Here is a 15,050-nt window from a genome sequence, read left to right as displayed (position 1 = left end):
TTTCCAGAATACGCACACAGCTAAAAACCTCTTACGGCAACTGAGGAAGATCATCGCAGAATGGCTTACCCCAATTGGACTCTCCTGTGGATTTGTGGCATCGGACAACGCCAGCAATATTGTGTGTGCATTAAATCTGGGCAAATTCCAGCACGTCCCATGTTTTGCACATACCTTGAATTTGGTGGTGCAGAATTTTTTAAAAAACGAGAGGGGCGTGCAAGAGATGCTGTCGGTGGCTAGAAGAATTGCGGGACACTTTCGGCGTACAGGCACCACGTACAGAAGACTGGAGCACCACCAAAAACGCCTGAACCTGCCCTGCCATCATCTGAAGCAAGAAGTGGTAACGAGGTGGAATTCAACCCTCTATATGCTTCAGAGGTTGGAGGAGCAGCAAAAGGCCATTCAAGCCTATACAACTGAGCACGATATAGGAGGTGGAATGCACCTGTCTCAAGCGCAGTGGAGAATGATTTCAACGTTGTGCAAGGTTCTGCAACCTTTTGAACTTGCCACACGTGAAGTCAGTTCAGACACTGCCAGCCTGAGTCAGGTCATTCCCCTCATCAGGCTTTTGCAGAAGAAGCTGGAGACATTGAAGGAGGAGCTAACACAGAGCGATTCCGCTAGGCATGTGGGACTTGTGGATGGAGCCCTTAATTCGCTTAACAAGGATTCACGGGTGGTCAATCTGTTGAAATCAGAGCACTACATTTTGTCCACCGTGCTCGATCCTAGATTTAAAACCTACCTTGGATCTCTCTTTCCGGCAGACACAAGTCTGCTGGGGTTCAAAGAACTGCTGGTGACAAAATTGTCAAGTCAAGCGGAACGCGACCTGTCAACATCTCCTCCTTCACATTCTCCCGCAACTGGGGGTGCGAGGAAAAGGCTCAGAATTCCGAGCCCACCCGCTGGCGGTGATGCAGGGCAGTCTGGAGCGACTGCTGATGCTGACATCTGGTCCGGACTGAAGGACCTGACAACGATTACGGACATGTCGTCTACTGTCACTGCATATGATTCTCTCCCCATTGAAAGAATGGTGGAGGATTATATGAGTGACCGCATCCAAGTAGGCACGTCAGACAGTCCGTACTTATACTGGCAGGAAAAAGAGGCAATTTGGAGGCCCTTGCACAAACTGGCTTTATTCTACCTAAGTTGCCCTCCCACAAGTGTGTACTCCGAAAGAGTGTTTAGTGCCGCCGCTCACCTTGTCAGCAATCGGCGTACGAGGTTACATCCAGAAAATGTGGAGAAGATGATGTTCATTAAAATGAATTATAATCAATTCCTCCGCGGAGACATTGACCAGCAGCAATTGCCTCCACAAAGTACACAGGGAGCTGAGATGGTGGATTCCAGTGGGGACGAATTGATAATCTGTGAGGAGGGGGATGTACACGGTGATATATCGGAGGATGATGATGAGGTGGACATCTTGCCTCTGTAGAGCCAGTTTGTGCAAGGAGAGATTAATTGCTTCTTTTTTGGTGGGGGTCCAAACCAACCCGTCATTTCAGTCACAGTCGTGTGGCAGACCCTGTCACTGAAATGATGGGTTGGTTAAAGTGTGCATGTCCTGTTTATACAACATAAGGGTGGGTGGGAGGGCCCAAGGACAATTCCATCTTGCACCTCTTTTTTCTTTCATTTTTCTTTGCGTCATGTGCTGTTTGGGGAGTAGTTTTTGGAAGGGCCATCCTGCGTGACACTGCAGTGCCACTCCTAGATGGGCCAGGTGTTTGTGTCGGCCACTTGGGTCGCTTATCTTAGTCACACAGCTACCTCATTGCGCCTCTTTTTTTCTTTGCGTCATGTGCTGTTTGGGGGGTGTTTTTTGGAAGGGCCATCCTGCGTGACACTGCAGTGCCACTCCTAGATGGGCCAGGTGTTTGTGTCGGCCACTTGGGTCGCTTATCTTAGTCACACAGCTACCTCATTGCGCCTCTTTTTTTCTTTGCGTCATGTGCTGTTTGGGGGGTGTTTTTTGGAAGGGCCATCCTGCGTGACACTGCAGTGCCACTCCTAGATGGGCCAGGTGTTTGTGTCGGCCACTTGGGTCGCTTATCTTAGTCACACAGCTACCTCATTGCGCCTCTTTTTTTCTTTGCGTCATGTGCTGTTTGGGGGGTGTTTTTTGGAAGGGCCATCCTGCGTGACACTGCAGTGCCACTCCTAGATGGGCCAGGTGTTTGTGTCGGCCACTAGGGTCGCTTATCTTAGTCACACAGCTACCTCATTGCGCCTCTTTTTTTTTCTTCTTTGCGTCATGTGCTGTTTGGGGAGTAGTTTTTTGAAGGGCCATCCTGCGTGACACTGCAGTGCCACTCCTAGATGGGCCAGGTGTTTGTGTCGGCCACTTGGGTCGCTGAGCTTAGTCATCCAGCGACCTCGGTGCAAATTTTAGGACTAAAAATAATATTGGCCCTCATTCCGAGTTGTTCGCTCGTTCTTTTTCATCGCATCGCAGTGAAAATCCGCTTAGTACGCATGCGCAAAGTTCGCACTGCGACTGCGCCAAGTAACTTTACTATGAAGAAAGTATTTTTACTCACGGCTTTTTCTTCGCTCCGGCGATCGTAATGTGATTGACAGGAAATGGGTGTTACTGGGCGGAAACACGGCGTTTCAGGGGCGTGTGGCTGAAAACGCTACCGTTTCCGGAAAAAACGCAGGAGTGGCCGGAGAAACAGTGGGAGTGCCTGGGCGAACGCTGGGTGTGTTTGTGACGTCAACCAGGAACGACAAGCACTGAAATGATCGCACAGGCAGAGTAAGTCTGGAGCTACTCTGAAACTGCTAAGTAGTTAGTAATCGCAATATTGCGAATACATCGGTCGCAATTTTAAGAAGCTAAGATTCACTCCCAGTAGGCGGCGGCTTAGCGTGTGTAACTCTGCTAAATTCGCCTTGCGACCGATCAACTCGGAATGAGGGCCATTGTGAGGTGTGAGGTGTTCAGAATAGACTGAAAATGAGTGGAAATTATGGTTATTGAGGTTAATAATACTTTGGGATCAAAATGATCCCCAAATTCTATGATTTAAGCTGTTTTTTAGGGTTTTTTGAAAAAAAACACCCGAATCCAAAACACACCCGAATCCGACAAAAAAAATTCGGTGAGGTTTTGCCAAAACGCGTTCGAACCCAAAACACGGCCGCGGAACCGAACCCAAAACCCGAAAAATTTCCGGTGCTCATCACTACTTTTTACACATAACGGCAGACAGCGTGCCCTTGTTACACATAGCGGCAGACAGCGTACACTTTTTACACATAACGGCAGACAGCGTGCCCTTGTTAAACATAGCGGCAGACAGCGTGCCCTTTTTACACATAACGGCAGACAGCGTGCCCTTTTTACACATAACGGCAGACAGCATCCCCTTTTTACACATTACGGCAGACAGTGTGCCCTTGTTACACATTACGGCAGACGGCATCCCCCTTTTTACACATTACGGCAGGCAGATTCCCCCTTTTTTTACATTGCGGCAGACAGTGTCCCCTATTTACACATAACAGCAGACAGCGTGCCCTTGTTACACATAGCGGCAGACAGCGTACACTTTTTACACATAACGGCAGACAGCGTGCCCTTGTTAAACATAGCGGCAGACAGCGTACACTTTTTACACATAACGGCAGACAGCGTGCCCTTTTTACACATAACGGCAGACAGCATCCCCTTTTTACACATTACGGCAGACAGTGTGCCCTTGTTACACATTACGGTAGACCGCATCCCCCTTTTTACACATTACGGCAGGCAGATTCCCCCTTTTTACACATTGCGGCAGACAGTGTCCCCTTTTTACACATAACGGCAGACAGCATGCCCTTGTTACACATAGCGGCAGACAGCGTACACTTTTTACACATAACAGCAGACAGCGTGCCCTTGTTAAACATAGTGGCAGACAGCGTACCCTTTTTACACATAACGGCAGACAGCGTGCCCTTTTTACACATAACGGCAGACAGCATCCCCTTTTTACACATTACGGCAGACAGTGTGCCCTTGTTACACATTACGGCAGATGGCATCCCCCTTTTTACACATTACGGCAGGCAGATTCCCCCTTTTTACACATTGCGGCAGACAGTGTCCTCTTTTTACACATAACGGCAGACAGCGTGCACTTGTTACACATAGCGGCAGACAGCGTACACTTTTTACACATAACGGCAGACAGCGTGCCCTTGTTAAACATAGCGGCAGACAGCGTACACTTTTTACACATAACGGCAGACAGCGTGCCCTTTTTACACATAACGGCAGACAGCATCCCCTTTTTACACATTACGGCAGACAGTGTGCCCTTGTTACACATTACGGTAGACCGCATCCCCCTTTTTACACATTACGGCAGGCAGATTCCCCCTTTTTACACATTGCGGCAGACAGTGTCCCCTTTTTACACATAACGGCAGACAGCATGCCCTTGTTACACATAGCGGCAGACAGCGTACACTTTTTACACATAACAGCAGACAGCGTGCCCTTGTTAAACATAGTGGCAGACAGCGTACCCTTTTTACACATAACGGCAGACAGCGTGCCCTTTTTACACATAATGGCAGACAGCGTCCCCTTTTTACACATTACGGCAGACAGTGTGCCCTTGTTACACATCACGGCAGACAGATTCCCCCTTTTTACACATCACGTCAGGCAGATTCCCCCTTTTTACACATTACGTCAGGCAGATTCCCCCTTTTTACACATTACGTCAGGTAGATTCCCCCTTTTTACACATTGCGGCAGGCAGATTCCCCCTTTTTACACATTGCGGCAGGCAGTCCCCCATTTTTACACATTGCGGCAGGCAGTCCCCCTTTTTGTACATGGAAAGAAAGAAAGAAAGAAAGAAAGAAAGAAAGAAAGAAAGAAAGAAAGAAAGAAAGAAAGAAAGAAAGAAAGAAAGAAAGAAAGAGAAAGAAAGAATGAATTATACTTACCCTCTCCGCTGGCTCAGGCTCCTCGGTGCAGCTTCTGGTCACGATTCCCGGGCAGAAGAGAAGGAGGAGGAGGGAGGTGGAGGAGGGAGCCGCAGCAGCGCTGTGTTATTGGTGGAGGCGCTGCTGCTGCTGCCCCTCTGCTTCACTATAGGCTGTTCTCGGAAGACAGCCTATAGTGAAGCAGAGGGACAGCAGCAGCAGCGCCTCAACCAGTAGTAAAGCGCTGCTGCAGCTCCCTCCTCCACCTCCCTCCTCCTCCTTCTCCCCCGTACCGCTGCGCTCCTCTCCTCTCTGTCCGGGCGGCTGTGTGCTGCGGGCAGCGGTTGCCCACAGCACACAGCGGCATGTAATGAGTCAGTTTGACTCATTACATGCTTTGGGCCCCTGGACAGTGGCGGGCCCCAGTGCAATGCACTGGTTGCACTGGTAGCCTTTAAAAAATTGCAAAGATCGTACAGTAATTAAATTGACCACGTGGAAACAAATGGGAACAATGTGCTACACAAAAGAAAAATTGTGTCACACATTGTGTAAGCAACAAATTATTAAACAGAAAAATGATATGTAACCTATTACATTTGCTAATGTATATTTTCACTATTTGCAACTAATTAAATTTATGTACTGCAGTTCCTTTACAACCTTTTGATGCATGGCGTAAACAGATTTCTGGGATTTATGTTAAAGCCATATAATGAGTGTGATCAATGTTGTTAATCTAACATGACTGAATTATTGTGATCAAGCAGTGCTGTCTCTAGCTAATTCCTTAGTCAATCAATATGCTAGTTCTCCCATTGCTCTGTGCAGGAATACCCACTGGGCATGTCTCAAGCAAGTGATGGGCAGAGGGTGGATTCAGAAATCCCAGACATTTCAATGGATGGCAATGTACCATGAAATGTAATAGTGGTTTAATATACTAGGATTTAGGATAGATGCTGTCTGGGGACTTCACTTGGTCTTCTGCATTTAGATTAATGACTTTGAAAACACAAGGTCACAGTAGGTCATGGACCAGTGTTATGGAGGAGATACAAGGTAAGGATTACCAGTGTTATGGAGGAGATACAAGGTAAGGATGACCAGTGTTATGGAGGAGAAACAAGGTAAGGATGACCAGTGTTATGGAGGAGATACAAGGTAAGGATTACCCTTGTGTGCTTTAATTCAACAAAGGGAAACATAATAAAAAAAAATATCTGAATTCTCCTTGTCACGACATTACTACTGAACTTCAAATCTATACATCAATACTTGTGTACTTAAATGAGAATGACCGACATATTAGTTTCTAGGACAAAAGGGACATAATAAAATAATGAATGCTTGCTTATTTTTATAATATGAAGAATTAAATTAAATTTTTTATTTGTATTGTTCTGTGCAATAAATATTTACACAGAGGTTAAATAGGTCACAATGGTGTTATTTAAAAGTGAACAAATATTTTACTGCTGATATTGACAGAAAAGTGTCAATATAAAATACAAAATCTATTATTGTTCCAAAAGAATACTGCTCCATGTTTCCTGTGGTGGAGACCTCTCAGGTATTCCCTGCGTTAGGCCCTCCTTCTGTTATGCACACCAGTGCCTGCAGGAAAGTACTGGTGTCAGAACTGTTATGCACTCCAGTGCCTGCATGAATGTACTGGTGTTTGAACTGTTATGCAAAACAAATGGACTCACAGACAGACTGGGGAATATGACATAACGTACACAGAAGGTGATAGGGTAACAAAATACACACAAGGTGAACAGAGAAGCCCAGAGGCTAAGGAACTGGGTATCTCCCTTGTATTAAAACTGCTCAGATGGGAAAAGCAAGATGTTGTGTTTTAATACGTAGAGAACCCGAAATGCTGTTGCTAAGGGCAACAGCAAAACCCTAAAGGGTTACCAACGGGTGTGGCAGTAAACTCCTTGGTCAGAGATGGAATGATAGACACAAGGAGAGTCTCCACAATCCTAATTCTCACTTGCAGTGCACAGGTTCAGCTTACTGCCACTAAACTGACCCCTGACACCTAGCACAGTGAGACAGGATTAGACAGGCAAGTCTTAGAATACAGCCGCAAACTTGCTAAGTTCACAGAGTAGTAACAGAACCCCAGCAAGCTAAACGACTGACTCCAGTCTTACTGCTAGGTCTGGATTGGCAGAGTGTAATACCAAATCCCCAGGCCTATTTGCAGTAAGCAACAAACAAATACAAAGCTACACAGTACTGGTTAACTTTCAGGAACTGACTAACCAACAAAGATTCAGCAGCATCTGCTTACCCTGAGAAGAGGCCTTATAAAGCAGGTGCTGTCCACGCCCCACTCAGACCTCACAGACTGTGAGCACAAAAACCAGCACCGGATCCCCTGCCGTGCACAGAGCCTATAACCACTGCACAGCAAAAGACCCGAACCGGAGTATCAGCTGCGCTCAGGTTACTCCGCTAGCACTTGTCTCCCGGTTGCCATGACGACGTGGCAGCACAGGGCAGGAGACCCTAACAGTACCCCCCCTCTGACGAGGGGTCAAAGAACCCCTACCACCGGGTTTATCGGGGAACTGCGAGAAGAAAGAGCGTATCAGTCTGGGGGCATGAAGATCACAACTGCGCACCCACGACCGCTCCTCCGGGCCATACCCCTTCCAGTGCACCAAAAATGACAGCCGACCCCGAACCACCTTGGAGTCAAGAATCCTTTCAACAACAAACTCCCTCTGGCCACGTATCAGAAGAGGGGAAGGTCTTCCACTGGAAGAAGGATTACTAATCGCCCGTTTTAAAAGGGAACAATGAAATGTTTTATTGATACCCAAAGAACGAGGCAGATCTAACTGAAATGCCACCAGATTGATAACCCTGGTGATCTTATAAGGGCCGATGAACCGGGGGCCTAACTTATGAGATGGCTGTCTCAACTTCAAATTCTTGGTAGACAACCAGACGAAGTCTCCTAATTTGAAGCTGCAGGGTCTTTTCCGCTTATCAAAAACCCTTTTGGTCACTAATGACACAGACACAAGGGCTTTCTTCACTTTCCGCCAAATACCTCTAAGGACCGAAACCACAGAGGAACCACCAGGCGTGGAGTCCAGGGGGTCAAAAGAATTGGCCTTAGGATGATGCCCATACACACAAAGGAAGGGAGAGATCCCTGTAGCAGAGTGAGCCGCGTTGTTATAGGCAAACTCCGCCATGGACAGATGAGCAACCCAGTCAGTCTGACACTTGGAGACATAACACCTGAGGAACTGCTCCAAGGACTGGTTCACCCTTTCAGTCTGCCCATTAGACTGCGGATGGTAGCCTGACGACAAGCTGACAGAAATCTGGAGATCGGAACAAAATGCCCTCCAGAATTTGGCCACAAACTGGGATCCGCGGTCAGAGACCACATCAAGTGGCAACCCGTGGAGACGCACAACATGCAGCATAAATAATTCAGACAGGCGTCTGGCCGATGGCAGCCCAACCAGTGGAACGAAGTGCGCCATCTTCGAAAACCTGTCAACGACAACCCAGATGGCTGCCATCCCCGAGGATTTGGGCAAGTCCACCACAAAATCCATTGAAATGTGGGTCCATGGCTTAGATGGGATAGAGAGTGGATGTAATGGGCCAACAGGAACCCCTCTAGGAGTCTTATTTCGGGCACAGATGTCACATGCCCGAACCCACTGATCCACATCCTTAGCCACCGAGGGCCACCGCACCGCCCTAGATAGCAACTCCCGAGTTCTGGCAATACCCGGGTGACCTGCCGACTTCTTGGCATGGAATTCCAGGAACACTCGCTGTCTTAACCTAGGAGGCACAAACAAAAGACCTACCGGAAGGTCTGGAGGAGCCTTCTCCTGTGCTCTAAGGACTAATGATAAGAGGTCCTGGGTAATGCCCACTTTAATACATGATGGGGAAACAATGGGCAACGGCTCCTCGGTGGTCTCCTGGATTGGAGCAAAACTCCGCGAGAGCGCATCAGCCTTGATGTTTTTTTACCCAGGGCGATATGTTATCAAAAAATTAAAGCGAGCAAAAAACGAAGCCCATCGTGCCTGCCTGGCATTGAGACGCTTTGCTGACTCTAAATATGCCAGATTCTTATGGTCAGTGAGAATTGAGACCACAAACTTAGCCCCCTCAAGCCAGTGTCTCCACTCCTCGAGTGCATCCTTAATAGCCAACAATTCCCGGTTACCCACGTCATAATTCATCTCGGCAGGCGAAAATTTACGGGAAAAGTAAGCACAGGGATGAAGGCGATCAGACACTCCCATCTGAGAAAGCACTGCCCCAATACCCATCTCAGAGGCATCCACCTCCACCACAAAAGGACGCTCTGGATCTGGGTGTCGCAGCACCTTGGCCGAAACAAATGCCCTTTTGAGACGGGCAAAAGCCGCTTTAGCCTCACAAGACCAGTGAGCAACATCCGCCCCTTTCTTAGTGAGTGCCACCAAGGGCGCCACTATAGACGAAAATCCAGCGATAAATCGTCTATAAAAATTCGCAAAGCCCAGGAAACGCTGAAGCGCCTTCAAACTAGTGGGCTGCACCCAATCCAGGACTGCCTGTACCTTGGAACCCTCCATTTGGAAACCTTCTGGGGAGATAATATATCCTAGAAATGCGATTTGCTGAACTTCAAATTCGCACTTCTCCAGCTTCGCCCCAAGCCGGTGGTCTCTGAGTTTCTGGAGGACTAAGCGTACATGCTTCCGATGTTCCTCCAGGGAATGGGAGAAGATTAGGATGTCATCTAAGTATACAACTAAGAATCTATCCAAATATTCCCTGAGCACATCATTCATGAAATCCTGGAAGACTGCCGGGGCATTACAGAGCCCAAAAGGCATCACCAAATATTCATAATGCCCTGAGTGGGTATTAAAGGCAGTCTTCCATTCATCCCCCTCTCTTATTCGGATTAGATTGTACGCACCGCGTAGGTCAATCTTAGAAAAAATGGTGGCAGTACGAAGCTGGTCAAACAAGACCGAAATGAGAGGCAGTGGGTATGAGTTTTTAATCGTGATACGGTTCAATTCCCTGAAGTCGATGCAGGGTCGCAACGAACCGTCCTTTTTACCCACGAAGAAGAATCCCGACCCAACTGGAGACTGTGAAGGTCTGATAAATCCCTTAGCCAAGTTCTCCTGAATGTACTCTGCCATAGCCTGAGTCTCAGGACGTGACAGGGAGTACAACCTGCTCTTGGGAAGCTTAGCATTTGGCAACAAATCAATGGCACAGTCATAGGGGCGATGGGGAGGTAGTACCTCTGCAACTTTTTTGGAGAACACGTCCGCAAAATCTGCATAACACCCTGGCAATCCTGGCAAACTTAGCTGCGAGAGCCTGACTGGAAGGCTCAAGCAACTCCTGAAACAATCAGTACCCCAACTAAGAATCTCCCCAGAGACCCAGTCAAATTGAGGATTGTGGGCCCTTAACCAGGGTAACCCCAACACCAATGGGGCAAAAGTACAGACAGTCACATAAAAGGACAATTTTTCAGAGTGTGTGGCTCCAATAAACAAAGAAATCTGGCTAGTGCAAGAGGTAATTTTACCTTGGGATAATGGTTCCCCGTTTAACCCACAAATCTCAATTTCCGATACCAAGGGTACTAAGGGAACAGAGTGTTTCAGGGCGAATTGGCGGTCCATAAAAACCCCGTCGGCCCCACTGTCCACAAAGGCCTCAGTCTTGACAGTTTGACCGAGGATCTTCAAGGTCACCGGAATGATAAAAGTCTTCTTGGGAAATTCTGACTTCTGGCCTGACAGGATATTTCCCATCACCCTCAGGCCCTGAAGTTTTCCGGCTTTTCTGGGCATGATACTACCACATGACCTTTATTCCCACAGTACAAACACAACCCCTGCTGTCTCCTCCGCGTCTTCTCACGCGAGGAGAGGCGGGTAGCCCCAATCTGCATAGGCTCCTCGGAAAATTCCTCAGAGTCTGAGGTTCCCTTGGGAAGGAAGGAAATCTCAGTCTCCCTTTCAAGCCTACGCTCTCTCAGCCGTCTATCCACCCGGATGGATAACTGCATGAGCTGATCCAAGCTATCAGGCAAGGGATATTGTACCAGTTGGTCCTTTATCTGGTTAGAAAGACCTCTTCGGTACTGGTGTCTCAGGGCTGGGTCATTCCACTGGGTATCATGGGCCAACCTCCGAAACTCCGTACAGTAAACCTCAACTGGCCTTCGCCCTTGCTTAAGGATCGAAATCTGAGCCTCGGCTGAGGCCGTCTTGTCAGGGTCATCATACAACATGCCCAGTGCCGTAAAAAAAGCATCAACACTTTTAAGCGACGGACAGTCAGGCTGCAACCCATATGCCCAGACCTGTGGGTCTCCTTGTAGCAAGGAAATCACTATGCCCACCCGCTGAATCTCCGACCCAGAAGACTGAGGCCTAAGCCGGAAGTATAGCTTGCAGCTCTCCTTGAAACAAAAGAACTGCGAGCGATCTCCAGAAAAACGATCCGGGAGATTTACTTTCGGCTCCTTAACCCCTGCAGGTGCTGCTGCTGCGGGAGCTCCGCCAGCAGCCTGGGAGGTGTGCATTTTAATGGACAAATCATTAAATTGTCGAGTCAGGACCTGCACCTGATCGACCACCTGTTGCAATGTATTTTGAGGGGTATGCTCCATATTCCCACAAAATTTCAACAGGAGTATTAGGCTGCTGAATATGTTATGCACACCAGTGCCTGCAGGAAAGTACTGGTGTCAGAACTGTTATGCACTCCAGTGCCTGCAGGAATGTACTGGTGTTTGAACTGTTATGCAAAACAAATGGACTCACAGACAGACTGGGGAATATAATGCACAAGAAAATAAGGGATCCCTTCTGCGCTCATCCAACAACAATAAACAGTAATGCAATAAATGATAGGTTCCCAATGGATAAGTCTATGACTAAATTATAGTCTCTTTTAGTTCTTATACAAAGCGGAAGTGCTGGATGTAGGGAGACTCAATGCATACCGTACTCACAAGGAGTCGTGGTATGTCCCGCATGTAGAGGTGTCTTAAGTCGCTTGGTTCTTCTTTACCTTCTCCGAGGTGGAAAGTTCTTATCCTCGTAGTTGGATGACCTTAAATGCAGAGATCTGACCCATCTTCTCATTCGTTTACTACCCTGCATGCACAGAAGCCCCTTCTTGCAGAGTATAGAATAAGGCTCTAAAAGACAGTAGTGTTAAAATGGCCCCGATAGATTAGGGAAGTGGTATCTTTGCTTCAGCCTTATAAGTCATACATGAAACTGAGTGTTTGTGAGCAAAGGTAACGCCAATGTAGCTTGGGGCCCAATTATCCTGCTAGGTCAAATGTTTGCATGTTTGACCTAGCAGGATAATTGGGCCCCAAGCTACATGGGCGTTACCTTTGCTCACAAACACTCAGTTTCATGTATGACTCATAAGGCTGAAGCAAAGATACCACTTCCCTAATCTATCGGGGCCATTTTAACACTACTGTCTTTTAGAGCCTTATTCTATACTCTGCAAGAAGGGGCTTCTGTGCATGCAGGGTAGTAAACGAATGAGAAGATGGGTCAGATCTCTGCATTTAAGGTCATCCAACTACGAGGATAAGAACTTTCCACCTCGGAGAAGGTAAAGAAGAACCAAGCGACTTAAGACACCTCTACATGCGGGACATACCACGACTCCTTGTGAGTACGGTATGCATTGAGTCTCCCTACATCCAGCACTTCCGCTTTGTATAAGAACTAAAAGAGACTATAATTTAGTCATAGACTTATCCATTGGGAACCTATCATTTATTGCATTACTGTTTATTGTTGTTGGATGAGCGCAGAAGGGATCCCTTATTTTCTTGTGCATTGTGTTCCAGGGTGATTGAGTGATCATCTCTTGGTATCCCTACTGCAGCTCTCTGAGGCGCAGCAGTCCTCTACCTCCCCTTTTTTAGACTGGGGAATATGACATAACGTACACAGAAGGTGATAGGGTAACAAAATACACACAAGGTGAACAGAGAAGCCCAGAGGCTAAGGAACTGGGTATCTCCCTTGTATTAAAACTGCTCAGATGGGAAAAGCAAGATGTTGTGTTTTAATACGTAGAGAACCCGAAATGCTGTTGCTAAGGGCAACAGCAAAACCCTAAAGGGTTACCAACGGGTGTGGCAGTAAACTCCTTGGTCAGAGATGGAATGATAGACACAAGGAGAGTCTCCACAATCCTAATTCTCACTTGCAGTGCACAGGTTCAGCTTACTGCCACTAAACTGACCCCTGACACCTAGCACAGTGAGACAGGATTAGACAGGCAAGTCTTAGAATACAGCCGCAAACTTGCTAAGTTCACAGAGTAGTAACAGAACCCCAGCAAGCTAAACGACTGACTCCAGTCTTACTGCTAGGTCTGGATTGGCAGAGTGTAATGCCAAATCCCCAGGCCTATTTGCAGTAAGCAACAAACAAATACAAAGCTACACAGTACTGGTTAACTTTCAGGAACTGACTAACCAACAAAGATTCAGCAGCATCTGCTTACCCTGAGAAGAGGCCTTATAAAGCAGGTGCTGTCCACGCCCCACTCAGACCTCACAGACTGTGAGCACAAAAACCAGCACCGGATCCCCTGCCGTGCACAGAGCCTATAACCACTGCACAGCAAAAGACCCGAACCGGAGTATCAGCTGCGCTCAGGTTACTCCGCTAGCACTTGTCTCCCGGTTGCCATGATGACGTGGCAGCACAGGGCAGGAGACCCTAACACCTTCTCTATACAAAGTGTGCTTACTCATTGCCTAATGTCACATTCCAGCAACCCAGTATGGTACCCGGACTGTGGGCCTTATTCTGGTTGGATTTCAAAATGTTAAAATCGCAATCGGGGTGATTATCGAACGACTGCGTTCATATTGCGCACATGCAAGGGTAAATAGCGACAGAAATTGCGTACAGAACGTTATCACAATGTACAGTAGCCGCTGTTTGACTGACAGGAAGCCGGCATGTCTGGGCAAAGGCCTGACGTTTTATGGGTGTTTCTGACAAAACACAGGCATGCCCAGGCATTCTTAAGGAGGGTCTCTGATGTCAGCGATGACCACTTCCAGCCTCTTGCGTCAACAGAATTGTGGAAGACCTTGCCTGGTGAAGATGGGAAAAATCTTTAATATTCTGGTAATTGCATATGGTTTTGAGATCAGCCTGCATATTGCGATGCATTTGTAATTTCTGCAATGGGTATTTTTTCTCTATTTCTAGACAACAACTATTTGATCGCAGCAACTGCTTTTTAGCAGAAACTGCAATCCTTACTGAATGCATACCTCCCAACTTTTAATTTGGTGAAGGAGGGACACACGCGTGGCGAAGCCGCGTGCGCTCCAAAAGGGGGTGTGGCCTAAGGAAAAGGGGGCATGGCTTCGCGGGAGGACCCGCGATCGCGAGCCACACCCCCCGTTTTCGTCACTGAGGGGGCATGCCCAGCGATCTGTGAGCATGCCCCCTCTCCCTCTGACTCCAGTGAATAGACGCTGTGCGCATGCGCACAGAATCTATTTACCGCTGCTCTGCTAAGCAGGGCAGCGAGTGACAGAGACTCCCAACTGCACCCCCCACCGCGGGACACTGCGGCCCGCGGGTGGGACTGTCCCGCGAAAATCGGGACAGTTGGGAGGTATGCTGAATGAGGTCCTATGGGCCTAATTCAGCATGGATCGCAAAAGCAAAATCTTTCTCTAATGGGCAAAACCATGTGCACTGCATGTGGGGCAAATGTAACATGTGTAGAGAGAGTTACATTTGGGTGGGTTTAGGGCCAGATTAACAATGGGGAGGGTGGAGCTGCAGCTCCAGGCTGCCCCATCAAAATAGGCCTACATCATTGCTCTGCTTGTGCAGACAGGAAAAAAAAATTCCTGCTACACTGCCTACCCTGCCTGTCTACCGCCCGACATCCGACTGAGGCCCCGCCCACATGTCCATGCCCAGTGTTCCCACTCCAACAGCCCGGCCCCTCATTTCGCAGTTCGCGCATTTCTCGGTTCTTCCTTCACTGTGTTTTACGTCACCTAGGTGACA

This window comes from Pseudophryne corroboree, chromosome 6 (assembly GCF_028390025.1).
Source record: "Pseudophryne corroboree isolate aPseCor3 chromosome 6, aPseCor3.hap2, whole genome shotgun sequence".
NCBI classification, from domain to species: Eukaryota; Metazoa; Chordata; class Amphibia; order Anura; family Myobatrachidae; genus Pseudophryne; species Pseudophryne corroboree.
The sequence above is the reverse complement of the archived record's forward strand: the minus strand, read 5'-3'. Positions refer to the sequence as shown.